Below are 27,697 nucleotides of genomic sequence, written 5' to 3'. Positions count from 1 at the left end.
GCAAAGACTTTATACTGATGAGCAGTGCCGTAACTAGACATTTTAGCGCTGTGTGCAAGAAACAGCATCAGCGCCCCCCCATATTTAAAATAAGGCCAGTGCGCTGCAAAATAATACCAATTCATATTACGCTGCACAGTAGTCACCATTATTCAAATTATGCCCACAGTAGCACCACTACACCAGGTGGAGCCCCTTTTCCACATTACGTCAGGTAGAGTCCCCCTTTTTTTCACATTACGGCAGGTAGAGTTCCCTTCTACATATTATGGCAGACAGAGTACACTTATAAAATAAAAAAAAGCGCCCCTTAAATTGTCATTTAAAATTCTGGCTGAATTCGCATGCACACACATACACTGACACTATACAGGGGTCCATATGCACACATACAGTACACTGACACTATACAGTGGTGCATACACAAGCATACAGTACACTGACACTATACAGGGGTCCATACACACACATACAGTACACTGACACTATACAGGGGTCCATACACACACATACAGTACACTGACACTATACAGGGGTCCATACGCACACACACAGTACACTGACACTATACAGGGGTCCATACGCACACATACAGTACACTGACACTATACAGGGGTCCATACACACACATACAGTACACTGACACTATACAGGGGTCCATACGCACACACATAACTGACACTACACAGGGGTCCATACACATACATACAGTACACTGACACTATACAGGGGTCCATACGCACACATACAGTACACTGACACTATACAGGGGTCCATACGCACACATACAGTACACTGACACTATACAGGGGGTCCATACGCACACATACAGTACACTGACACTATACAGGGGTCCATACGCACACATACACTGATACTATACAGGGGTCCATACGCACACACATACACTGACACTACACAGGGATCCATACACACACATACAGTACACTGACACTATACAGGGGTCCATACGCACACATACAGTACACTGACACTATACAGGGGCCCATACGCACACATACAGTACACTGACACTATACAGGGGCCCATACGCACACATACAGTACACTGACACTACACAGGGGTCCATACGCACACATACAGTACACTGACACTATACAGGGGTCCATACACACACATACACTGACATTACACAGGGGTCCATATACGCACACATACAGTACACTGACACTATACAGGGATTTATAAGCGATCACAGTTGTGGGGCAAGGGGGGGGGGGACATCTAATGTAATTAGGCAGGATGGTTGTTATACTGAACTTATTGATAGACAGCAATGGAGTGAGAGAGACTGTCTTACCAGCATTAACAGATCCGCAGCACTGGTCCTAATGATCCTCGTCCCGCTCTGCCTCCATTGCTGCGAAATTTGACCTGCAGATGTCCCTCCGCTACAGGCCTGTTGCGGATGCTGGCGCGCGCACGGGGGGCGGGGGGAGTTGGGGGCATCTGCGCGGTTCCAGCGGGAGCGTTGCCCGCTGATGGCGCGCGCATGGCGGGGTGGGGGCATCTGTGCGGTTCCAGCGGGAGCGTTGCTTGGTGATGGCGCGCACACAGGGGGGTTGGATAGGCCTGATCATCTGTGTTGCCCGGTGATTAGGAGTGCAGAAGGCAGGGACGGTGTGCGGGAGAAGCAGAGACAGAGGGGACGCTGGCAGCAGCCTCCGGGAGACTGATTTGGACAGTACCCGCCTCTCCAGCCTGCCCTGCAGGCTCTGCTGCTGCGGCTCCAGAGTCTCCCTCCCTCCTCCCCTGCCCCCGGACTGCGTCTCTGCACCTCTCCTCGCTCCGGCCGGGGCAGCGGACAGTACAGGCGGCATTGTAATGAGTCAAGTCTGACTCATTACAATGCCGCAGACTTATGGGTCCCTTGATGGCGCGAGTGGTGGCTTAAATGCGGATGCGGGCAATTGCGCCTCCCGGGCGGCTGCGCTGTATGCCAGGCACCGCTGGCACACACGTAGTTACGGCCCTGCTGATGAGATACTTTCTTGAGAGATAAATGGATATTTCCAAATATGAGAGAACTGTTGAAGATACAGTCTTGAAAAGGTCAGGCCCAGACATCGCAACCGCGGACACACTTGAACTCTCTTTGGGGATTTGTGATATTTTTAAAAGCAGAGTTGTTTTTTCCTGTGCTTTAACAAGTGTATTTTCTTTATTTTTTAGAGAGAGAGGAGGGCTTCCATCTTCATGAGAAGCAACACCACCATTTTTTGAACATAGTCCTAGCCCTTACCCTTTCCTTGCCAATTCGTGTCCTAAATGGCATATTGCCAATTTTACGTTTCTCATCAGATAATTTCTTTTTTTTCTGGTTATTTATTTTTGCTTCTTGGATTTTACATGACCTTTATGACATGGGGATCGGCCTTAACAGGCGACATTGATGGAATTGCATTGTTAATGTCATGACTGGTGACAGCAGCAGCTTCAGCACTAGTACTAGGAACTGGAAGTGGTTCCTGATCTTTCACTATTTTTTCCTCCAAATTTGTGTTCTCCATTTCATAGGACAGCACCCCTTTATTATTACAGCACACAGAACAGTGCCTTTTTATATTGTACCTTTATTTTCACAGCACCCATGTATTTTTTCAGCATACACAACAGGGCCAGTGTATATTTATTTTCACAACACCCCTGTAATTTTACAGCATACAAGACAGGGACAGTGTACCTTCATTATAACAACAGCATCACCCCTGTACTTTTACAGCATAAAGGACAGGGCCAGCACCCCTGTATTTTCACAGCACCCTTGTATTTTTACAGCATACAAGACAGGGCCAATGATCTTTTATTTTAACAACAGCATCCCTGTATTTTTTACAGCATACAGGACAGAGCCAGTGTACCTTTTTTCACAGCACCCCTGTAATTTTACAGCATACAAGACAGGGCAAGTATATCTTTATTTTCACAGCATCCCTGTATTTTTACAACATACAGGACAGTGCCCATGTACAGCTCAGTGACAGGACAGCAACATCCATGTACAGCTTCAGGACCCCTAACAGCAAAGTGACTGGATACAACAGTGACAGGACTGCACCCTTAACAGCACACAGGACAGCACCACTAGAGAGCACGCACTGGCCCCACCCAATGCCACCACCAAAGAGAGACAGAGGTCTGTCTCCCCCACTCTCCAAGTCCAGAGTGAAAATGGAGATGACACGTGACACTTTATATGGAATCCAAAACCCACAAGATCCGAACCCGCTCATCTCTAATAAGAACCACTTGGCCCATCTTGTCTGCCCTTTTTTTTATCATTTTGGTAACCTCAACCCTATTTGATATTTATTAATATGTATAGCTAAGTATGTTTAAATTGTTCTACTGTCATAGAGATATAGAATTTAACTTTATATAGTGTTTTTAGTGCACTGTTTCCATATTGGCACCTAAAGTAGTAAGTCAGCCACATTTCATAATTCCATTTGGGAGATACAGCTTTACGGGGGTCATTCCGAGTTGTTCGCTCATTGACGATTTTCGCAACGGAGCGATTAAGGCAAAAATGCGCATGTGCATGGTTCACAGTGCGCATGTGGTAAGTATTTTAGCACAAAACTTAGTAAATTTACTCACGTCCGAACGAAGAAATTTAATCGTTGAAGTGATCGGAGTGTGATTGACAGGAAGTGGGTGTTTCTGGGCGGAAACTGGACGTTTTCTGGGAGTGTGCGGAAAAACGCAGGCATGTCAGGGAAAAACGCGGGAGTGTCTGGAGAAACGGGGGAGCGGCTGGCCGAACGCTGGGGGTGTGTGTGACGTCAAACCGGGAACGAAATGGCCTGAGCTGATCTCAATCTGGCCCTCATTCCGAGTTGTTTGCTCACTAGCAGATTTTAGCAGCATTGCACACGCTAGGCCGCCGCCCTCTGGGAGTGTATCTTACCTTAGCAGAATTGCGAATGAAAGATTAGCAGAATTGCGAATAGAAAATTCTTAGCAGTTTCTGAGTAGCTCGAGACTTACTCCTACACTGCGATCTGCTCAGCCCGTTTCGTTCCTGGTTTGATGTCACAAACATGCCCTGCGTTCGGACAGCCACTCCCCCGTTTCTCCAGACACTCCCACGTTTTATTCTGGCACGCCTGCGTTTTTCCGCACACTCCCAGAAAACGGTCAGTTTCCGCCCAGAAACACCCACTTCCTGTCAATCACACTCCGATCACTTCAACGATGGAAATTCTTAATTCGGACGTGAGTAAATCTACTAAGTTTTGTGCTAAAATACTTTGCGCATGCGCACTGCGTACCATGCGCATGCGCATTTTTGCCTTAATCGCTCCGTTGCGAAAATCGGCAACGAGCAAACAACTCGGAATGACCCCCTCTGTGAGTAGGTCTGGAGCTACTCAGAAACTGCTAAGAATTTTCTATTCGCAATTCTGCGAATCTTTTGTTCGCTATTCTGCTAAGCTAAGATACACTCCCAGAGGGCGGCGACCTAGCGTGTGCAATGCTGCTAAAATCTGCTAGCGAGCGAACAACTCGGAATGACCCCCTACATGCATACTGTACCATGTAAATTCTCAGTCACATGGGAAATGTTCAAAGAAAAGTAATTGCCTCCTGCGAGATTGGTAAACTCAACTGTTGAAATTTTATGGCCACTGTGAATCCTCTGATTATCTTGTTGGCTTCACATTGTTTTATGCTTACTTTAAAATTGAGGAATAATGGAAAAACAGACAATAAAGACTACATCCAATAATGGGGTTAATTCAGACCTAATCGCTAGGGTGCATTTTTTGCATCCCTGCAATCAGGTAGTCGCCGCCTACATGGGGAGTGTATTGGTTGTGTGCAGGTGTGCGATCACATTTGTAGCTTTGTGTAGTTTCTGCTCAACCTAGGACTTACTCTGCTGCTGTGATGATCGGGGCCGGAGATGAAACCCTCCCTCCAAATACCTGGTCCCTCCTGCGTTTTCCCGGACACTCCTTGAAAACGGTTAGTTGCCAACCACAAACGCCCTCTTCCTGTCAATCTCCTTGCGATCGCTGGTGCGTTCGGAATTTTCGCACCATCCTGTCACTGACCGCGACAGGTCTGTCGTGCCTGTGCATTGCAGTGCATGCGCATGTGCAGTTCAGATCTGATCGCAGGCTGTAAGAAAACGCAGTCTAGCGATCAGATCTGAATCGGCCCCAGTGTCCTCAGACTCTGCAAAATCCAGTTCCTGTCCTGGGTCTTCAGTGAAGTTGTTGAGAGTATTTTATTCATCCTTTGATAATATCCCAATCATATAATAAATAATACATTAAATATCATTTGACAAGAACTAAATGATAGATAATCAATAAACTGTACATGAAAAATAGCATTACAGCTATATGGTTTGGCCATGAAAAACACTCTAACTATAGTGAAAGCTAGAAACACTGCATAAAATGTGCCAATGTGCTTCTGTATAATGAATATATAGCACTTTCCAGCAATCAATAAAAGCTAGTTATTATAACCATTTACAAAGGACTTTTGTAGCGGAGGGAGGAGAATACATGAAGTCTGTAGTAATTTCAGACTGCTTGTTATCTCATAATAAAATCACCTCCTTCATACTAAAATCACCATAGCATACTGTATGTTCAGGAAACTTACATAATACCAGAAAGCTCACAACAAGGAATACAAGTTAAGGGGGGTGTAAACTGAACCAATTAAAACTTTTAGCCAAACAGAGAGCTAGCTTAAAAGAGAGAATGACTTTATACAACAACCTTCTGTGTCATCTCTCGTATATAGAGACATGAAAGAGTGTAGAGTATGCTAGTGAAAGGGAAGAGCAACTCCTGTCTTTTCATAAGAAGATACATTTAGAGAACGAAGACATAACTACTGTACATCTCTTATAATACAACAAATGTATCTTTTCAACTGAGAGGATAGAAATCAAAAAGATTCTAAGAAATCTAACAGAATAATAGTAAAGCAGAAAGGCATATAAATAATATTACAATAAGGTTGGTGGTTGGATCACATTCACACACATAGTACAAAAGGTTTATGTATTACAGAGGGGACCTACACATTTGTACTTTGATATTCTTTTATTACATTTTTCCTGAACACAAAAGACAAATACAGTCACTTAGAACATCATGGGCAGACAGATTCAAAACATATAATGTGTATTAAATATACACTATACGATTAAACATAATATAAAAAAAATCCCCTTGCATCATCTGTGTACAAGAAACAAGCCTTCAAATGTATCACAATTACAGTAGTATGCCCAAAAACTTTATGGGCTGGGCATAGTTAATGGTTCTGTTTTAGGAGAAATTCTAAACTATTTTTAATCAAGCAACTTGTTCCAAACTTTATTAAACTGGGATTCCGCTTGTCTGGCCATGTATGTATACTTCTTGTGGGCCAGAGTAGTATTAACCAGAGATAACCACTGTTGAAGTATTGGACCATCCTAGGTCATCCAAGTTCGGGCTATACATGCTTTAGCCAAGCTCCACATGTTCACAACATATTGTTTAGTGAATCTATTCAGTCCATTTACATCAACTATGCTCAATAAACATGCAGTTATTGTAAAAACAGCCCTCAGAACTCCAATAGATGAGATAACCCCTATTATGTGGTTCCGGAAACTTGATACCTGAGGGCATTCCCAGACCAGATGTAAAAATGTACAATTGGTAGCCCCACATGTAGGACACTGGGAAGACACCCTACTACCAAATCAATACAAACATATTGGAGTAATATACACTCTATGCCACAAGAACAGTTGTATTTGTTGAAAACAAATGGAGGCTGTAGATACCCAGAGCCGGCCCTATGCATAGGCAAACTAGTCAAATGCCTAGGGGCACAGGCAGCTTGCCTATATTCTGTGTGCGACTGCTGCTGTATCTGCAGCCAAAATGCTACGTTACAGTGTATTGCTGGAAATCACTGTAATGTAGCACTTCATATACAGATACAGTGAGAAATTCAGATTATTTCTAATAAATATTTAAAATGCCAGCGTTAATATTTGCTGTGGAGTCACGGCGCATCTTATTACCATATACGATAAAAGTGCGCTGTATGTCGCAAACACTACATCCCTTAAGAGAAAACAAGTACTCGCATACATTGTCTGATTTCCAACGCTCAGAGATATATATATATTTGATATTAAAAGGGTATGCATACAATATAACACATGTACAGTATATGTATGGTTACATGGTTACAATTACACAAGAAGCAGACAGTTACAAAAGAATCCATTACAGCCAGCATACATACATTACCCTTTCCCATAGAACATTTCCTCCATTTCCTCCATCTCTCCCTCTCTCCCACTCTCTCCCTCTCAGCACGTAACAGCAACTAACCCTCTAAGTCCTATAAACTGCCTATATCAACAGGTTCCTGGTTTCAGGCTCCTTCCATTGGTACAGGAGAGGGAGGTCTCTCATTCATGATGTGTCATTGGTCAGTTCATATGCAAACAACGTCCAGCCTTGAATCAGACATCATAGGGGTTAGCCACTGGTTTCCTGCCCACATGCTTTCTTTGGAATGTTCTTTGTTCTAATAAGAGTGACTTTAGATTTCATACATTTAATCACAACTAATCGTTGCAATGTGCTACAACCTAACCACAGCTATCAAACCAACACATTCATTCCCCTGATTATTTTGACACCAAGCATGACATGTTTATCTTGTTCCGTTCCAATAATACATATATATCTGATGTTAAACTCAATTGTATAAATACATTATAATGTCTGGTGCTTGACATGTTTTAATTTATGTGTGGTATTAAATATGTGTTGAATATATCTTTGTGGCTTGTCTGTGTGAATGCGTATGCTACCATACTGTATATTGTTGTGCTCGCTGCATGTATTCGCATGCACAGCGACTCATCAGTGTTGTGTTTGTATGTGATGTGTATGTAATATTTTTGACTTCGACAACAGCCACAGTCACACACACAATATAGGCATGCCACATATAATTTTAATCAGCAGAAGCTGCTTGTGCATCCTAGTCACATAGCAATGCAAATAAGATGCATTTTTAGCAAAAAAAGGCACCTGATGTTAGCAGATCTGCCAGCTGACTCACACCAGGCATCTCCTGCTGCATGGTGTATTGAGGCAAGATGTATGAGGACACGTGTATTCAAGCAGAGGCAGAGGTCACAGTGTTAGTGGCCGTATATGTGCTGGGAGCAGGTGGGCTGATTGTGCAATAGTGTTCGGCATTATGTGTTTCATTATGTGTATAAGGGCATTAATATTGTGCAGCATATATAAGGGCATTAATATAGGTCAGCTAAATGTGTAAGGTGCATTATGTTTATAAGGACATTAATAATGTGTGTCATATGTGTAAGGGGCATTACTGTGTGGTATTATGTGTATAAAGGCTTTACTAATGTGTGGCATTATGTGAATAAAGAGCAATATGGTGTGGTGTAATGTGAATAAGGGGCAATTCAGTGTGATGTAATGTGAATTAGGGGCACTACTGTGAGGAGTAACATATAAAGGGTAAAGTGGTACTACTGTTTGATGTAACGTGAATAAGGGACACTATCGCGTGATATAATGTTAATAGATTTGCACTACTGTGTGGCGTAATTTGAATTGGGGGTACTATTGTGTGGCTATGCCCCTTCCCAACAAGAACATGCCCCGTTTGGGCTATGTGATGAATGTGCGCACTGTTCCTATTTAAAATATAAAGGGTAGGAGCACCAAATGAGGCCTGCTATGGGTTAGAGGTGATGGTGCTGGGAAAGGGGTGCAGGGTCAGAGACAGAACTAGCGGCAGTGCTAGGGGGCACCAGCCAAAATCTTGCTTAGGGCATAATATTGGTTAAGGCCAGCTCTGTAGATACCTATGGGCACCCTAATGTTATATATATAACTCTTCCTCTTTTAAGGTCCCCGAGTCAACCTCCCATTTAGTTCTAAGAGTCAATAGCTCCTCTGAATGAAAAACGCCCAACAGAAACAAAAGTTACTGTACATAAAAACCTGTGTGGGGCTATAGACATTATGCATTTTTTAATACAGGAGTCATTGATAGTTTGAGGACCCTAAGGTAATTGAGCAAAGCATGCCTCAATTTAAGAAATCTAAAAAAGTGGATAGTGGGTATACTAAACACCCGCTGAAATTGAGAGACCTCAAAAACCTGTTTTCCCTCAAGTTCAGACAGAACTTTAGATTGCCACAAAGGTGTATCCAGAACTAAACCTCCCTCTCACAACAGCTTTGAAACAGATTCCCATACTTGAGTGGTCTGGGAGATAAGAGGAATACCACTCCTGGTCATCTTAACACAAAGCAGAATCTGCAATGGTGTATGACACACTTATCTATGCAACTAATAGTAGTGCTAAGGAATCTAAGGGGTGCATTTACTAAGCTCCATGTTTCACCCGTGTTTGACTGAGATTAGACACGGGTGATATTATCAGACATGGGTGCTATTTTAAAACTAAAACAAGGGCATTTTCTATGTTTTCATGTTTTAGTTAATCATGTTTTCTGATGGTGTATGTGCTTGTGTTTGGTTGCCGTGTTTGCCAGCAGCCAATTGCTCCTGTAGATGAAGCCTGCACCGATCAGTGAGATCTGTGCAGTGCTTCTCTGTCAAAATATGCAAAAAATAAGTAAAAAAATAAAAAAAGCATAACCAGCCCCAGGCTCTTTGAACTCATCCTGGTTCACTTGTACCTGTAGTCCCACCTGTAAATAAATATTAAAAGAAGACAGAACACACACACAATAGAAAGTAAAAGTTTATTAAACACTCTTGGGTGCTCACACTTATACTAACACTCACACATACTTACTTATGGGATCCGGACTATAGGTCGACAATCTCTAGGTCGACAGTCACTAGGACGACCCCATGTGGTTGACATGCATTAAGTCAGCATGGACAAAAGGTTGACCTATGAAAGGTTGACACTGGAAAATGTTGACATGGTCAAAAGGACAAAAAGTTTAAATGGTCGACATGGCAATGTTCGACACACATATGGTCAACACATGTTTTGGGTTTTTTTTTCAGTTTTTTTTTTACTTTCTCCATCCTTGACTACTCATGTCACAAATCATAACCGTTTGTAACCTTGTGCCAAGCAAAGTGGAGTGAAGTGAGCCACCGTGCCCGAAGGGGTGCAAGCGAAGCATTTCTACAAATGGTGGTCCCAGATGGAAAACTATCCACACTAACCCCAAAAATGATTAAAAAAGTTTTGACTTTTTTTTGTTGCCCATTGCATGTCAAACTTCTGATACTGTTGACCTTTTGTCCATGTCGACCTTTTCCTGTTTTGATCTTTCATAGATCAACCTCTTGTCCATATAGACCTTTTGCCAATGTTGCCCTAATGCATGTTGACCATATGGGGTGAAACTAATGACTGTCGACCTAGACATTGTAGATCTTGTATACCACACCTCTTACCTACATTCCTTGCAACCATTCATGTCCTCTTCTCTAGTAGAATCCACCATAACCTATAAAAAAATACTCACCAATTCCAGTATAGATCACTCCTCCTCTTTCCAGTCATCATCAAGGGGTTAAAAATAAACAAAATATATATACGTGTACTCAATGGATGTAGGAGGTCTATGTGTGTCTACATAGATCACCTTTCCTTAATGCCGGCTTACATGTGACTTCTGTTACTAGGAGAGCTGGCAGCCAATCAAGGTGCACCATGTAGTGCCATTTCTTTGATTGGCTATGTGCTGCAGTGCTGTCAATCACCATTCCCCATAATCTTCTATGGTGAGAAAGCTCCAAAGAAACATATAATGAGAACCACGGATATGTGGTTATCCACAAGGTTAATAGAGATGAACTACTATATTTGAGGAGGTATCCGCCCTAGCTAAATGTGCAAGGTATGTAACGTCCTGGAATGCCTCTGTGCCTAGAGAAAAATATTCCACTTTTGACCACCTGCACTCAGATTCTAATTCCGTTGCTTATGAGAAGATTTAAGTTCTGCCACTCGCTTAATAAAGGTGCAGCTCACAAATTATGTAAAAGCGTTCCATACTACTGCCCCCTTAGTGGAACCATTATTGACATCAAAGTAAACCTCCCAGGTCACTTCCAAATCTTAACAGTCACCCATTCGAGTTAGCCAAAAAGGATTAAACTTCCAGAAGGGTTGCAATCCCTGTATTCCCAAATATAGGCCCATTAGAAGTAGGGAGTGATCCAATATCCCTCTGGGCACATAGCTAATTGCTACAGATGTGTCTTCATATATCTTGCCTCGATATGTCACGTAGTGGAAGATGCCTGTTATGAGGGAGCTGACAGGTCCCATGGAGCTCTGTTAGCGTCGGCCATCTTTTTTTTGCCCAAAATGTGCCTTATTTGCCTCACTGCTGATTAAAATGATATGCAGCATGCCTTTATTCTCTGTGCATCTGTGGTTTTGACTGCATACAACATTTTTTTAGGAAAACACTGTAACGTACCATGTCATGCACATACAGCCGCACTTGCTCACAGAAGATAGGCATGCCACATATCATTCTAATCAGCATACACTGCTTGTGCATCCCATTTGCATCATTTTGTGAATAAGATGCATTTTAATGGAAAAAAAGTTACACATAAAGAGTCTCGGCACTACCGAATCACACCACGGCATTGCGTGACTAGAAGGTCTGTTTAACATGTAGGGAGGATAGATGTAAGTGGGCACATCTGTACCCGCCTAGTCACAAAAATGGAGGAGCTAAGGGCCAGATCAATCCTAGAGAGTGATCCATGACTATAAGAGAAACATAAACATGTCTTCACCCCAGGATTTCTCGTCCTCAACACATCCATCAGCCCCATATCTGCCACTACTGCTGGAAACTGGTTACGTTCACAGAAAAATGGCTAATATTCTGCTTCCGCTGATCTAACAAAGGGTCTAATACATTATTAAACAATTTTCAACAATTCATGAGTATAGGATGTAGGAATATAAATAGGCAGTATAAGAAGTGCATTAAATGAATCCAACATTGAATAAAAACATAACTTCCACATATATTAGTTTGCAAAAACTCCAGTTTGTCTAGAACAGATATCCCACTAGATGCTCTCATATTGGTGGAGTGGAAAACCAAACCAACCCAAGATTTTTTTTTTTTACAATATCATTGTTTCACAAAGGCATACTGTACAATGTCTATTTTGTATTGTTGAAGTTGTCGGAGAAACAAAGATCTCTTAATCTTGTAATTGAGCCGTCTAATATTCCAGCTCAAGATTTTAATTTGAGACATATCAGCATAATATTAAGTTGATAACGGCAGTTTACGTGATGCAAGTGGAAACAAAAAACCCCACAGAACAAGAAAAATACATAGCTGCCCCCCCCCCCCCCCCCCAGTCCCACTCCTGTGGCATATCTATACACCTATAGCCCTCACCTAAGCCATAGAGAAAACAGATCATAAAAGGAGGAAATATCCTTAATTTTCTCATCTTAAAAAAGGGGAGCAAAGGAACAAACTGCCCCCTAGACAGGAGGTGCTCACCAGCCAAAATCGACCTAGAGGGCATCATACTAACAGTAATCACAAAATAATCTATAAACCAACTGTGTAATTGTATTAAACAGTAGAGTGCAAACAAAATTGTGAATATACAGTAATTTGCACCAGAAAAGAAATAATGAATCATTAAACCAATTTGTTCAGTAACAAATCCATACCACTGTATCATTACAACCATGTAAAAACTACTAATATATTCCATTATACATAAATATAAATGTGATAACACTAAAATACAATCATAACAATTAATATAATTTACACTATAAAACCTAATATTTTTTTTTACTAATTCTGTGCAATTTATAATTAAGGCTTGTCATTTATAATATATTATTTTAACCATAGAAAGTGCTAAAATAGAAGAACTGTAACCAGTGTATAAACTAATAGCTTAGATGAAACTAATAGGAATCGGAAGAGGAAGAAAAAGGGGAAGGACATTTTCCCACCAGACTCGGATTCCAAATCGAGAAAAAATGTCATCATCCAAGCGTTGGATCTTGCAGGTTTTGGATTCCATGTAAGGGAGCTGCAGCTGGCACAATTTGACTCCCTTACTGCCAGGATGTCTGCAATAAAGTGGAAATATGTTTAATTAATACAAAAATTAGTTGTGTGCCTTGGTAAAAAAAAAACATACATATATACAGTACATGGTACATACCTTGTGTAAAGCTGTCTGAGGCAACCTGAGGAACTCCAACCGTTGTTGTAGTTCAGCTGGAGAGACACAGGCTGCTTTCCAGGTGAAATATGTCTTTCAGGAACTGATCCAACATTGAGGTTGAAAATAATTTTGACAGATGATTACAGCTTCTAAAAATATATTTTGTATATAGTTATATTTTTCATTCTTTGTACTGTGGACAAAATTGCCTGGAAATAATTTATTTTTTGACAATTTAAAAAAAAAAAAGAAACCAAAATCAGCTAAAATGGTATGGCGCACATTTTTATCAATAACTATATAAGGGAGGTAGAATATGTGGGATCCGGTCTTTAGGTCGACAGTAAGTAGGTCGACAATGTTTTGGTCAACCACTATTGGTCGACAGTAAGTAGGTCCACAGGGTTTCTAGGTCAACAGGTCAAAAGGTCGACATGAGTTTTTCCATTTTTTTTTCTTTTTTTGAACTTTTTCATACTTTACGATCCACGTGGAGTACAATTGGGAATGGTAACCTGTGCTGAGCGCATCGGTAGTGGAGCAAGGCACCTTGCCCGAAGCATGGCGAGTGAGCCATGCAAGGGGACACGGTGCACTAATTGGGGTTCCCGGTCACTGTATAGAGAAAACGACACCCAAAAAACATCAAAAACTCATGTCGACCTTTTGACCTGTCGACCTAAAGACCCTATCCATCAGCAATCCCTGTCGACCTACTTACTGTCGACCAATAGTGGTCGACCCAAACACTGCCAACCTACTTACTGTCAACCTTACATACCACACCCAGAATATGTATGTAGTGAAATGAAGGACCGGTTAGTAATTTCATTTATTTTGTTTGATTATAACAATTTGAATTAATTATTGGGGGAATTGGTTACAGTCTTTATTACATAGAGAAAACATTTTATTGGTTATTGCACTTATCCAAAAAAAAAAAATAGGCAAGAATTCCTGACAAAGCTTACGAAGCCAAGAAAATGAACTGATGCACAGCAGAGCTGCAAATATTCCAAATTCACCAACAAACAGCCCATAATTAAAGGAAAGCAGTGCAAGATGGAATTGTCCTTGGGCACTCCCACCCATCCTTCTGTTGTATGTATGACAAATCCTGGGGAGAGTCCAAGCAGGGTAAGCCATTTTACAATGATTTGCCTGAATTTTTCTAAGAGGTTGTCGGCGATATGCCTCTTAGTGAAACCAGTGATACACAGAGTAGCCTATCTCTGAATGAGCTGGCATTTGTTAGATGCTGCTGCTGTTTGTGCGTTTCCTTTGGCACCCCCCCTATTCAAAATAGGGACAGTGCACACCAAAAGCATGTGGCAAAAATGTAGGGGCGTGGTTTCCTAAGGAAGGGGCATGGCCACAGAATAGTACCAATTTACATTACACCCCACAGTAGTGTCCATCATTCACATTACACAACACAGTAGTACCCATTATATACATTATGCCATTTTAGAGCCCCTTACATGCAATACTCCACAGTACAGCAGAGCCCACCAGGTAGAGCCCCTTATACATGTTACACCAGATAGAGCCCACTTATACACATTATGCCAGGTAGAGTCCCTTACACATGTTATGCCAGGTAGAGCCTCTTACACACATTGTGCCAGGTACAGTAAAGACCCCTTATACACATTGCGCCAGGTAGAGCCTCTTTTAAACTTTATGCCAGGTAGAGCCCCTTACACATGTTACGCCAGGTAGAGCCCCTCTATAGAGAGAGTGTGAGTGTGAGCCTCAGGCCGCAATCCCCTGGGCGGCCGCCCTGCTACCCACACCAGAAACTGCAACTGACTACCATGCAGCCCCAGACTATTGTAAGGGCTTCACCAATCTTTATAGTTAGCCTAATGCATTCTTGTCTTCTATTCCTTTGTATCTTTACAGTATGTGGGCTTCACTCTTACATAAGGGCTTTTTTCCTTGAGGTCACTGCTGTATACATGTTTATGATGGATATATCTGACAATGTTTAGATCACAATGCTCTCTTCTAATCCAACAATAATTTCTTGTATGCTCACAAAATGTCTTCTCTTCATATGATTATACTGTACCTCTTTCTGATTGATTTTAAATATGGTTATTGCTTTAAAGTTTTGTAAAATATTCTCAACAGTCTATTTCTGTGTTTTACTATAAATATGAATATTAATGTTTAATTTTTTTGTTTGTTTGTATGTTGTCAATTGACTTTAAATCAAATGTCTTAAGGCCCATACACACGGTGAGATTCGGGCTATGCCCGATTCTCACTATGCGACAGGGGCTAGGTCGGCATCGCAAGCACATAATGAGTGTGCTTGCGATACTGACTATGTGCGATTTTGGCTAAGTGTCAATTTTGACTATCTCTTCTATAGAGATAGTCAAAATTGACTTGCCTGCACAGTCTATCTAGGCTTGCGATGTCGACCACGCGGGACCGCGCATCGGTATCGAATCGGGATCGCAAGGTGACTTTCACCTTGCGATCTGCACTAACTTTTCTTACGATTTTGACTATATAGTCAAAATCGTAAGAAAATATCTCACCGTGTGTACACACCATAAGTTTAATTTTCATATTGAACACTAACATTAACATGGGAAACCCCATAGCCAGATTAAGAGGGTAATTCAGACCTAATCACCGGGCTGCGTTTTTTGCTGCCCTGCGGTCAGATAGTCTCCACCTACAGGGGGAGGGGATAATGCTGTGCAAGTGTGCATTCACTTCATTAGCAGAAACAGAGAATCAGCACCAATACTCAAACACAGATCAACCAATAGGAAGCTGTACCCAAGGTACCACAGAACACTAAAAGAATAAGTACAAGTCATTTTTTAGACCAGGAATTATATCCCATTTGGAAAAACAGGAACAGATTCAGTGCACTACAACAAGATTCTCCAAAGAGAAAAGAACTTGAACTAGAGGAAATAGAGGAGGCAGAAGTAAACGTATCAAAGAACGCAGTAAACAATTGAGACAAAAGGGTTTGTTTAATCTGTTGTCCCGCACTCTCACCGAAAGTGAAAAGGCGATTATAGCGAAAGGCCTTAAATTTGCTCCAGCACAGAAACCAGACATTTTAGGACTCTTTATTGAACTAAATAGGTATACAAGGGATTTTTGCAGGACACGATACTTTACACAAAAAAACTTGAAAAAACGCAATGAGATGGGGATTCCTATTGCACTAGACTCCACTGATGCAGTGGGACTTAATATATTGCTAGAGTTGGAAGAAGACAGTATGACTACGGGGGGTTCTACAATTAAACTCTTTGATGTTGATAGAAATATGGGGAAAGAGACTATTTATAAAAACAGATCTGAATTTTACCCCACACAGCACATGAGTGGAAATATAGAAGCTTTTTATAACATTACCCTGATAGATTTTCAGGCCCTCTGTGCTGCTTCCAAATCCAAACTTCGTAGGAGGGACAACCTACATCCCCGAGAGAGATCAGCTCTTATTGGCCTTATGAGGGACAAAAGTATTATCATAAAAGCAGCGGACAAGGGGGGAGGTATTGTAGTACAAGTCGTAGGGATTATATTATGGAAGCGTATAGGCAATTAAAAAATACTCTGTTCTACACAGTGTTAAAAGTTGACCCCACTACTGATTATCAGTTAGAATGTAAACTGCATTTGGATACAGCACTGAGGGAGGGAGCAATATCCAAAATTGAACATGCTTTTTTGTTTAATAAGTATCCCATTATCCCCACGTATTATCACCTTCCTAAGATACACAAATCCCTCCAAACACCTCCTGGTCGTCCCATTATTTCTGGTGTTGGGTCTCTCATGTCTAATTTATCCACCTTTGTTGATTCTTTTTTACAACCCCACATTAATACCCTCAAATCACATATTAGAGATTCTACACATTTTTTAAATTTGGTTAAGAACGTGAAGTGGAGAAAGGGGTACATGTTTTTGACATGTGATGTAGAGTCCCTTTATAGTAATATTCTCCACCATCAATGGACAATGGCAACGGAGTTCTATTTGGGGTCGGATGAGTCTATGGAGAGCTCATTACACCAATTTATAATAGATGCCATAAAATGTATCCTTTCCCATAACTACTTCACGTTTGATAACAAGTTCTATCTACAGGTCCTCGGTGTGGCGATGGGCGCCAGGTTTGCCCCGAGCTTTGCTAATCTTTATATGGACATATAGATTGGTAGATGCTCAATTAGCTTAGTGATATCATTCAGGTGCTCGAAAGGGAGGGGTATTTCTGAGCAAGAAAAAAAGACAATTGGTTTTCCCAGCATCCTGAATGATAACAGTAACCAGATATAAATCCCACATAATAATAGAATTCAGAGATCTTCGTTACACATATTTGCGCAAATGTGTGGTAAAGCCCCAAAGCCGCATCAAAGCGTCTCTGTATATTTGGGGTCCCTATCGCTATATCTAGGTGCAGGGTGTGGCACCCCAAAACACCAGCATAAGCCAGAAAGTCCAGCGTAGCATACCAGTGAAAAAACTATAGTGTTAATAAATTAGTGTTTAGGAAGCCGAAGCTATAGAGAAAGTGATACAAAAATGAAATGCAATTAAAATAGAGAAATAGTGTTAAAAAATTAATAAGTGAAAAGTGTTAATAGAATGTAAAGGTATGCCACACTAAAGCCATCCAGTTCAGCCAGTCCAGAGGCACCACACCTCACACCTCCATTACCCCAATCTGGGTCTAATATTAACCAGCAAGGAGCCACATGATAATGGCTCCTTACTACAATATGTCTAAGCTAAGAGCTACCTACCTTGGAGCAACCCCATAATGCTCCATGTTTCATGTCAGGGCCTGCACATCCTCCTAATGCAGGAACCTCTCTGCCTCTCACAACAGACATATAGATTGGTAGATGCTCAATTAGCTTAGTGATATCATTCAGGTGCTCGAAAGGGAGGGGTATTTCTGAGCAAGAAAAAAAGGCAATTGGTTTCCCCAGCACCCTGAATGATAACAGTAACCAGATATAAATCCCACATAATAATAGAATTCAGAGATCTTCGTTACACAATAATCTTTATATGGGTCGGCTCGAGGAGACCCTCATTTGGGGCGGCCCTTTCGGGGCGAACCTGGTGCTCTACGGTCGCTACATCGACGAACTGTTCTTCATATGGGATAGAGATGTACACTCTACCACATTATTTTTGGCACATCTTAATTCTAATAATTTTGGTTTACACTTCACGAGCACTGCTCATGAATCACACATTCATTTTTTGGATATTGATATCTCAATTAGTAATGATACAGTTGTGACTTCGACATTCCACAAAGATGTTGATACGAATAACTTCTTAAACTATAGAAGTTGCCACTTTCGTCCATGGCTTAATAATATCCCCAAAAGTCGGTACTTCAGAATCCGACAAAATTGCTCCCAAATAGAACAATTTGAGATCCAAGCATCAGAACTAACGACATCCTTTACAGATCAAGGTTATCCAGATAACATTGTAGAGGATGCCGTAGTAGAAGCACTGCGGTGCATACAAGGGCGTAGCTACCATAGGTGCAGGGAGTGCGGCTGCTATGGGGCCCTGGCTGCCTCCTGGGCCCTGCACTCTCCCTGCACCTATTTGTGCTGCTAACTGTTTTTTATTTATCTGCTGTCCTGGTCGCTCTGTTTCTCCTCAGAGTCAGTTGCTGGGAGGAAGCGCGGCTGTGCATGCAGGGACATCCCCGGACCACAGCCCTGTCTCCTCCCTGTTTCAGTAAGTGAGGAGAGAGAGACAGAGCAAGGCCGGGAGATCCTGCAGTGCAGCCAACACGGGGCTTTGAAGGTAAGCGCCCGCATGCCGGCTCCACCAGCTCTCTGTCCATCGGGGGAAAGGGGTTGAGGGACTGAGCCATAAATAGTCTGCTGCGGGGGGGGGGTGCACTTGGAGCCCCATGGAAATGGTGCTATGGGGCACCCAAAGGTGTAGCTACGCCCCTGGGTGCATATGCAGTTCAGATCTGATCGCCCGCTGTGCGAAAACGCACAGCAGCAATCAGGTCTGAATTACAACCCAAGGCTTCTAGGAAATAAGTAAGTTGTGGAAGCCCCCTCCAATAAAATAGCCTCTTGCCTTACCACCCCCCTTCATATGCTGTAACTGTTGTCTCCAATTGCAGGATCAGACTGAATCTGTGTGGGGCCCTTTGTGTGTGGGGTCCCCAGGGCAACCACCTCTATTCTACCCTTCTCTTAGGCCCTCATTCCGAGTTGTTCGCTCACTAGCTGCTTTTAGCAGCATTTCACACGCTAAGCCGCCGCCCTCTGGGAGTGTATCTTAGCTTAGCAGAATTGCGAACGAAAGATTCGCAAAATTGCGAAAAGAAATTTAGCAGTTTCTGAGTAGCTCGACACTTACTCTGCCAATGCGATCAGTTCAGTCAGTTTCGTTCCTGGTTTGACGTCACAAACACACCCAGCGTTCGCCCAGGCACTCCCCCGTTTCTCCAGCCACTCCCGCATTTTTCCCAGAAACGGCAGCGTTTTTTCACACACACCCATAAAACGGCCAGTTTCCGCCCAGAAACACCCACTTCCTGTCAATCACACTCCGATCACCAGAACGAAGAAAAATCCTCGTAATGCCGTGAGTAAAATACCTAATTTTGAGTAAAATAACTAAGCGCATGCGCTCTGCGAACATTGCGCATGCGCAGTAAGCGACTAATCGCAATATAGCGAAATTCGGCAACGAGCGAACAACTCGGAATGAGGGCCTTAAATCTGGCCCTGGGAAAACCTAACTACAGTAGCTGCTGCAAATTATTGTTATGCAAATTATTTATGTGGATTATTTCAGGCAACACTATGGCCAGGGTGTCGGCTATTGCTAAACCTTGGGGGTGGCAGCTAGGGCTACCGCCCTAGTGCCTAACCCTAACCCTCCTAGTGCCTAACCCTAACACCCCCTCCCCTGGACCCTAACCCGTACCCCATACACTAGTATTCACCTTCGGGATGTCGGCTGTCGGTGATCCGGCTCTGTTCTCCTGAGTGGTGTAAGGATTCCGGCATCAGTCACACTGCCGGCATCCCAACATCCGGTATGCTATTTGCATCCCATGGCCATTGTAAGTAAATCCAATAGGTTTCAAAGACATTACCAAAATGAATCTCTTACTAAGTTAAACTGAATACAAGTGAAGAATTAAAAGACTGAAATGAATGGCTATGGTGATTAAAGGCAGAATCGGTATCATGAAATCCTTCATGTAGTTCCTTTGCCTTGGACAGAGTGCCTATTTTACACAATTTGGTAATGATGTAGGACACCACATGTGCTGTAATGGAGGCAGAGAATTATTGGACCTTATACTAAATTTACAAGAGAACTTTTAGAAGTAAGGGACGATGTATCAAAGCTTGAAAAATGATAGGAGTTAATTGGTTGCTACTTTGTGTGTGATTGAGAGTTGTATGCTATATTGATGTTTTCGCAGCTGAGCAATTATCGAACAGAGTAAGCATCATGGTACCTTAGCAATGTCGCTTGCAGTAAGAATTTATTAACAAAGTGATCTACAGTCAGAATGCATTTGGGGGAGATAACGTGGAGTGGCAGCACAAACGCTGACAGATGGTGACATTTGCGATGCCGCTGTTGGGCATTTCAATCCATTTCCAGGTGGCAGCATCATTACCATATGTTCACACAGCTGCGAATGCATTAGCGTACAATTCTGAGTCAGACCCTTTATCTCTCTCCAAGCTTTGATAAATTTCCTCCTAAGAAACAATGGGGTATATTAACTAAGGTCCCGATTTTGACCGAGATGCCGTTTTTTCTTCAAAGTGTCATCTCGGTAATTTACTAAACTGAAATCACGGCAGTGATGAGTGCATTCGTATTTTTTTGGAAGTTCAAGTTTAAAAATACGAATGAATACACCATCGGTCAAAACGCGGCTGTTTAGATATGAATCTCGGTCATTTACTAACCATTCGTATTTGTAATGTCTACCGTGAAAATGCATTTGCGGCCGTGAAAAAATACATTTCGTAAAAAAGTCCTAAAAAAAACCAGACCTGCTTTTGAGAAGCGTGTTTACATGTGTAGTCAATTATCCATTACTCACACCTGAATGTTTGGCCCTATAAAAGGGTCCCAGGAACATTTTGAATATCTCTCACTCTGAAATGGCTGCTGTGGTGTGTGCAACAGATTTTTTGTTTGCTGGGGGATACCTGAGAGTGCTCCATGACTCTTCAAGAAATCTGGCCCAGGTAAGTGAACATGGTCAGCAGGTTGAACAGGTGCCGCGGAGGCTGCGCCAGCCACGTTTGTTTAGGGGACGTTTAAACTTAAACGCATTGTCTGATGATAGGGTCATACAGATGTTTCCCCTAAAAACATCCAACATTTTCCGTCTGTATGACCTTGTCAAACTGGGACTAGACCCTGAGACAGCACGCTCACGCTCTGTCTCAGGCTTGCACAAACTCCTGGCTGTGTTGCACTTTATGGCTACTGGCAGCTTCCAGGCTGTGACAGGCGACGTCATTGGTATTTCCCAGCCAACCTTTTATACATTTTTGAAACAGGTGAGTTGAAAAATACATACACGTCTATGTCTAAGTGTTGCTTCTGGTAGGTCTTAGAACACAGTATTGTTTGTTCTTTATACTGGTGTGTACTTTTTTTATTTTTTATTTGTATAAAAACTAGAGATGAGCGCCTGAAATTTTTCGGGTTTTGTGTTTTGGTTTTGGGTTCGGTTCCGCGGCCGTGTTTTGGGTTCGACCGCGTTTTGGCAAAACCTCACCGAATTTTTTTTGTCGGATTCGGGTGTGTTTTGGATTCGGGTGTTTTTTTTAAAAAACACTAAAAAACAGCTTAAATCATAGAATTTGGGGGTAATTTTGATCCCATATTATTATTAACCTCAAAAACCATAATTTCCACTCATTTTCAGTCTATTCTGAATACCTCACACCTCACAATATTATTTTTAGTCCTGAAATTTGCACCAAGGTCGCTGGATGACTAAGCTAAGCGACACTAGTGGCCGACACAAACACCTGGCCCATCTAGGAGTGGCACTGCAGTGTCACGCAGGATGTCCCTTCCAAAAAACCCTCCCCAATCAGCACATGACGCAAAGAAAAAAAGAGGCGCAATGAGGTAGCTGACTGTGTGAGTAAGATAAGCGACCCTAGTGGCCGACACAAACACCGGGCCCATTTAGGAGTGGCACTGCAGTGTCACGCAGGATGTCCCTTCCAAAAAACCCTCCCCAATCAGCACATGACGCAAAGAAAAAAAGAGGCGCAATGAGGTAGCTGACTGTGTGAGTAAGATTAGCGACCCTAGTGGCCGACACAAACACCGGGCCCATTTAGGAGTGGAACTGCAGTGTCACGCAGGATGTCCCTTCCAAAAAACCCTCCCCAATCAGCACATGACGCAAAGAAAAAAAGAGGCGCAATGAGGTAGCTGACTGTGTGAGTAAGATAAGCGACCCTAGTGGCCGACACAAACACCGGGCCCATTTAGGAGTGGCACTGCAGTGTCACGCAGGATGTCCCTTCCAAAAAACCCTCACCAATCAGCACATGACGCAAAGAAAAAAAGAGGCGCAATGAGGTAGCTGACTGTGTGAGTAAGATTAGCGACCCTAGTGGCCGACACAAACACCGGGCCCATTTAGGAGTGGCACTGCAGTGTCACGCAGGATGTCCCTTCCAAAAAACCCTCCCCAATCAGCACATGACGCAAAGAAAAAAAGAGGCGCAATGAGGTAGCTGACTGTGTGAGTAAGATTAGCGACCCTAGTGGCCGACACAAACACCGGGCCCATTTAGGAGTGGCACTGCAGTGTCACGCAGGATGTCCCTTCCAAAAAACCCTCCCCAATCAGCACATGACGCAAAGAAAAAAAGAGGCGCAATGAGGTAGCTGACTGTGTGAGTAAGATTAGCGACCCTAGTGGCCGACACAAACACCGGGCCCATTTAGGAGTGGCACTGCAGTGTCACGCAGGATGTCCCTTCCAAAAAACCCTCCCCAATCAGCACATGACGCAAAGAAAAAAAAAGGCGCAATGAGGTAGCTGACTGTGTGAGTAAGATTAGCGACCCTAGTGGCCGACACAAACACCGGGCCCATTTAGGAGTGGCACTGCAGTGTCACGCAGGATGTCCCTTCCAAAAAACCCTCCCCAATCAGCACATGACGCAAAGAAAAAAAGAGGCGCAATGAGGTAGCTGACTGTGTGAGTAAGATTAGCGACCCTAGTGGCCGACACAAACACCGGGCCCATTTAGGAGTGGCACTGCAGTGTCACGCAGGATGTCCCTTCCAAAAAACCCTCCCCAAACAGCACATGACGCAAAGAAAAATAAAAGAAAAAAGAGGTGCAAGATGGAATTGTCCTTGGGCCCTCCCACCCACCCTTATGTTGTATAAACAAAACAGGACATGCACACTTTAACCAACCCATCATTTCAGTGACAGGGTCTGCCACACGACTGTGACTGATATGACGGGTTGGTTTGGACCCCCCCCAAAAAAGAAGCAATTAATCTCTCCTTGCACAAACTGGCTCTACAGAGGCAAGATGTCCACCTCATCATCACCCTCCGATATATCACCGTGTACATCCCCCTCCTCACAGATTATCAATTCGTCCCCACTGGAATCCACCATCTCAGCTCCCTGTGTACTTTGTGGAGGCAATTGCTGCTGGTCAATGTCTCCGCGGAGGAATTGATTATAATTCATTTTAATGAACATCATCTTCTCCACATTTTCTGGATGTAACCTCGTACGCTGATTGCTGACAAGGTGAGCGGCGGCACTAAACACTCTTTCGGAGTACACACTTGTGGGAGGGCAACTTAGGTAGAATAAAGCCAGTTTGTGCAATGGCCTCCAAATTGCCTCTTTTTCCTGCCAGTATAAGTATGGACTGTGTGACGTGCCTACTTGGATGCGGTCACTCATATAATCCTCCACCATTCTTTCAATGGTGAGAGAATCATATGCAGTGACAGTAGACGACATGTCCGTAATCGTTGTCAGGTCCTTCAGTCCGGACCAGATGTCAGCATCAGCAGTCGCTCCAGACTGCCCTGCATCACCGCCAGCGGGTGGGCTCGGAATTCTGAGCCTTTTCCTCGCACCCCCAGTTGCGGGAGAATGTGAAGGAGGAGATGTTGACAGGTCGCGTTCCGCTTGACTTGACAATTTTCTCACCAGCAGGTCTTTGAACCCCAGCAGACTTGTGTCTGCCGGAAAGAGAGATCCAAGGTAGGCTTTAAATCTAGGATCGAGCACGGTGGCCAAAATGTAGTGCTCTGATTTCAACAGATTGACCACCCGTGAATCCTTGTTAAGCGAATTAAGGGCTCCATCCACAAGTCCCACATGCCTAGCGGAATCGCTCCGTGTTAGCTCCTCCTTCAATGTCTCCAGCTTCTTCTGCAAAAGCCTGATGAGGGGAATGACCTGACTCAGGCTGGCAGTGTCTGAACTGACTTCACGTGTGGCAAGTTCAAAGGGCATCAGAACCTTGCACAACGTTGAAATCATTCTCCACTGCGCTTGAGACAGGTGCATTCCACCTCCTATATCGTGCTCAATTGTATAGGCTTGAATGGCCTTTTGCTGCTCCTCCAACCTCTGAAGCATATAGAGGGTTGAATTCCACCTCGTTACCACTTCTTGCTTCAGATGATGGCAGGGCAGGTTCAGTAGTTTTTGGTGGTGCTCCAGTCTTCTGTACGTGGTGCCTGTACGCCGAAAGTGTCCCGCAATTTTTATGGCCACCGACAGCATCTCTTGCACGCCCCTGTCGTTTTTTAAATAATTCTGCACCACCAAATTCAAGGTATGTGCAAAACATGGGACGTGCTGGAATTTGCCCATATTTAATGCACACACAATATTGCTGGCGTTGTCCGATGCCACAAATCCACAGGAGAGTCCAATTGGGGTAAGCCATTCCGCGATGATCTTCCTCAGTTGCCGTAAGAGGTTTTCAGCTGTGTGCGTATTCTGGAAACCGGTGATACAAAGCGTAGCCTGCCTAGGAAAGAGTTGGCGTTTGCGAGATGCTGCTACTGGTGCCGCCGCTGCTGTTCTTGCGGCGGGAGTCCATACATCTACCCAGTGGGCTGTCACAGTCATATAGTCCTGACCCTGCCCTGCTCCACTTGTCCACATGTCCGTGGTTAAGTGGACATTGGGTACAACTGCATTTTTTAGGACACTGGTGAGTCTTTTTCTGACGTCCGTGTACATTCTCGGTATCGCCTGCCTAGAGAAGTGGAACCTAGATGGTATTTGGTAACGGGGGCACACTGCCTCAATAAATTGTCTAGTTCCCTGTGAACTAACGGCGGGTACCGGACGCACGTCTAACACCAACATAGTTGTCAAGGCCTCAGTTATCCGCTTTGCAGCAGGATGACTGCTGTGATATTTCATCTTCCTCGCAAAGGACTGTTGAACAGTCAATTGCTTACTGGAAGTAGTACAAGTGGGCTTACGACTTCCCCTCTGGGATGACCATCGACTCCCAGCAGCAACAACAGCAGCGCCAGCAGCAGTAGGCGTTACACGCAAGGATGCATCGGAGGAATCCCAGGCAGGAGAGGACTCGTCAGAATTGCCAGTGACATGGCCTGCAGGACTATTGGCATTCCTGGGGAAGGAGGAAATTGACACTGAGGGAGTTGGTGGGGTGGTTTGCGTGAGCTTGGTTACAAGAGGAAGGGATTTACTGGTCAGTGGACTGCTTCCGCTGTCACCCAAAGTTTTTGAACTTGTCACTGTCTTATTATGAATGCGCTGCAGGTGACGTATAAGGGAGGATGTTCCGAGGTGGTTAACGTCCTTACCCCTACTTATTACAGCTTGACAAAGGGAACACACGGCTTGACACCTGTTGTCCGCATTTCTGTTGAAATACCTCCACACCGAAGAGCTGATTTTTTTGGTATTTTCACCTGGCATGTCAACGGCCATATTCCTCCCACCGACAACAGGTGTCTCCCCGGGTGCCTGACTTAAACAAACCACCTCACCATCAGAATCCTCCTGGTCAATTTCCTCCCCAGCGCCAGCAACACCCATATCCTCCTCATCCTGGTGTACTTCAACACTGACATCTTCAATCTGACTATCAGGAACTGGACTGCGGGTGCTCCTTCCAGCACTTGCAGGGGGCGTGCAAATGGTGGAAGGCGCATGCTCTTCACGTCCAGTGTTGGGAAGGTCAGGCATCGCAACCGACACAATTGGACTCTCCTTGTGGATTTGGGATTTCGAAGAATGCACAGTTCTTTGCTGTGCTTTTGCCAGCTTGAGTCTTTTCATTTTTCTAGCGAGAGGCTGAGTGCTTCCATCCTCATGTGAAGCTGAACCACTAGCCATGAACATAGGCCAGGGCCTCAGCCGTTCCTTGCCACTCCGTGTGGTAAATGGCATATTGGCAAGTTTACGCTTCTCCTCCGACAATTTTATTTTAGGTTTTGGAGTCCTTTTTTTACTGATATTTGGTGTTTTGGATTTGACATGCTCTGTACTATGACATTGGGCATCGGCCTTGGCAGACGACGTTGCTGGCATTTCATCGTCTCGGCCATGACTAGTGGCAGCAGCTTCAGCACGAGGTGGAAGTGGATCTTGATCTTTCCCTAATTTTGGAACCTCAACATTTTTGTTCTCCATATTTTAATAGGCACAACTAAAAGGCACCTCAGGTAAACAATGGAGATGGATGGATACTAGTATACAATTATGGACGGACTGCCGAGTGCCGACACAGAGGTAGCCACAGCCGTAAACTACCGTACTGTACTGTGTCTGCTGCTAATATAGACTGGTTGATAAAGAGATGTCGTAGTATGTATGTATGAAGAAGAAAGAAAAAAAAACCACGGTTAGGTGGTATACAATTATGGACGGACTGCCGAGTGCCGACACAGAGGTAGCCACAGCCGTGAACTACCGTACTGTACTGTGTCTGCTGCTAATATAGACTGGTTGATAAAGAGATGTCGTAGTATGTATGTATGAAGAAGAAAGAAAAAAAAAACACGGGTAGGTGGTATACAATTATGGACGGACTGCCGAGTGCCGACACAGAGGTAGCCACAGCAGTGAACTACCGTACTGTACTGTGTCTGCTGCTAATATAGACTGGTTGATAAAGAGATGTCGTAGTATGTATGTATAAAGAAGAAAGAAAAAAAAACCACGGTTAGGTGGTATACAATTATGGACGGACTGCCGAGTGCCGACACAGAGGTAGCCACAGCCGTGAACTACCGTACTGTACTGTGTCTGCTGCTAATATAGACTGGTTGATAAAGAGATGTAGTAGTATGTATGTATAAAGAAGAAAGAAAAAAAAACCACGGGTAGGTGGTATACAATTATG

Source organism: Pseudophryne corroboree, chromosome 6, assembly GCF_028390025.1.
Source record: "Pseudophryne corroboree isolate aPseCor3 chromosome 6, aPseCor3.hap2, whole genome shotgun sequence".
NCBI lineage: Eukaryota > Metazoa > Chordata > Amphibia > Anura > Myobatrachidae > Pseudophryne > Pseudophryne corroboree.
This window is presented reverse-complemented; position numbering follows the sequence as displayed.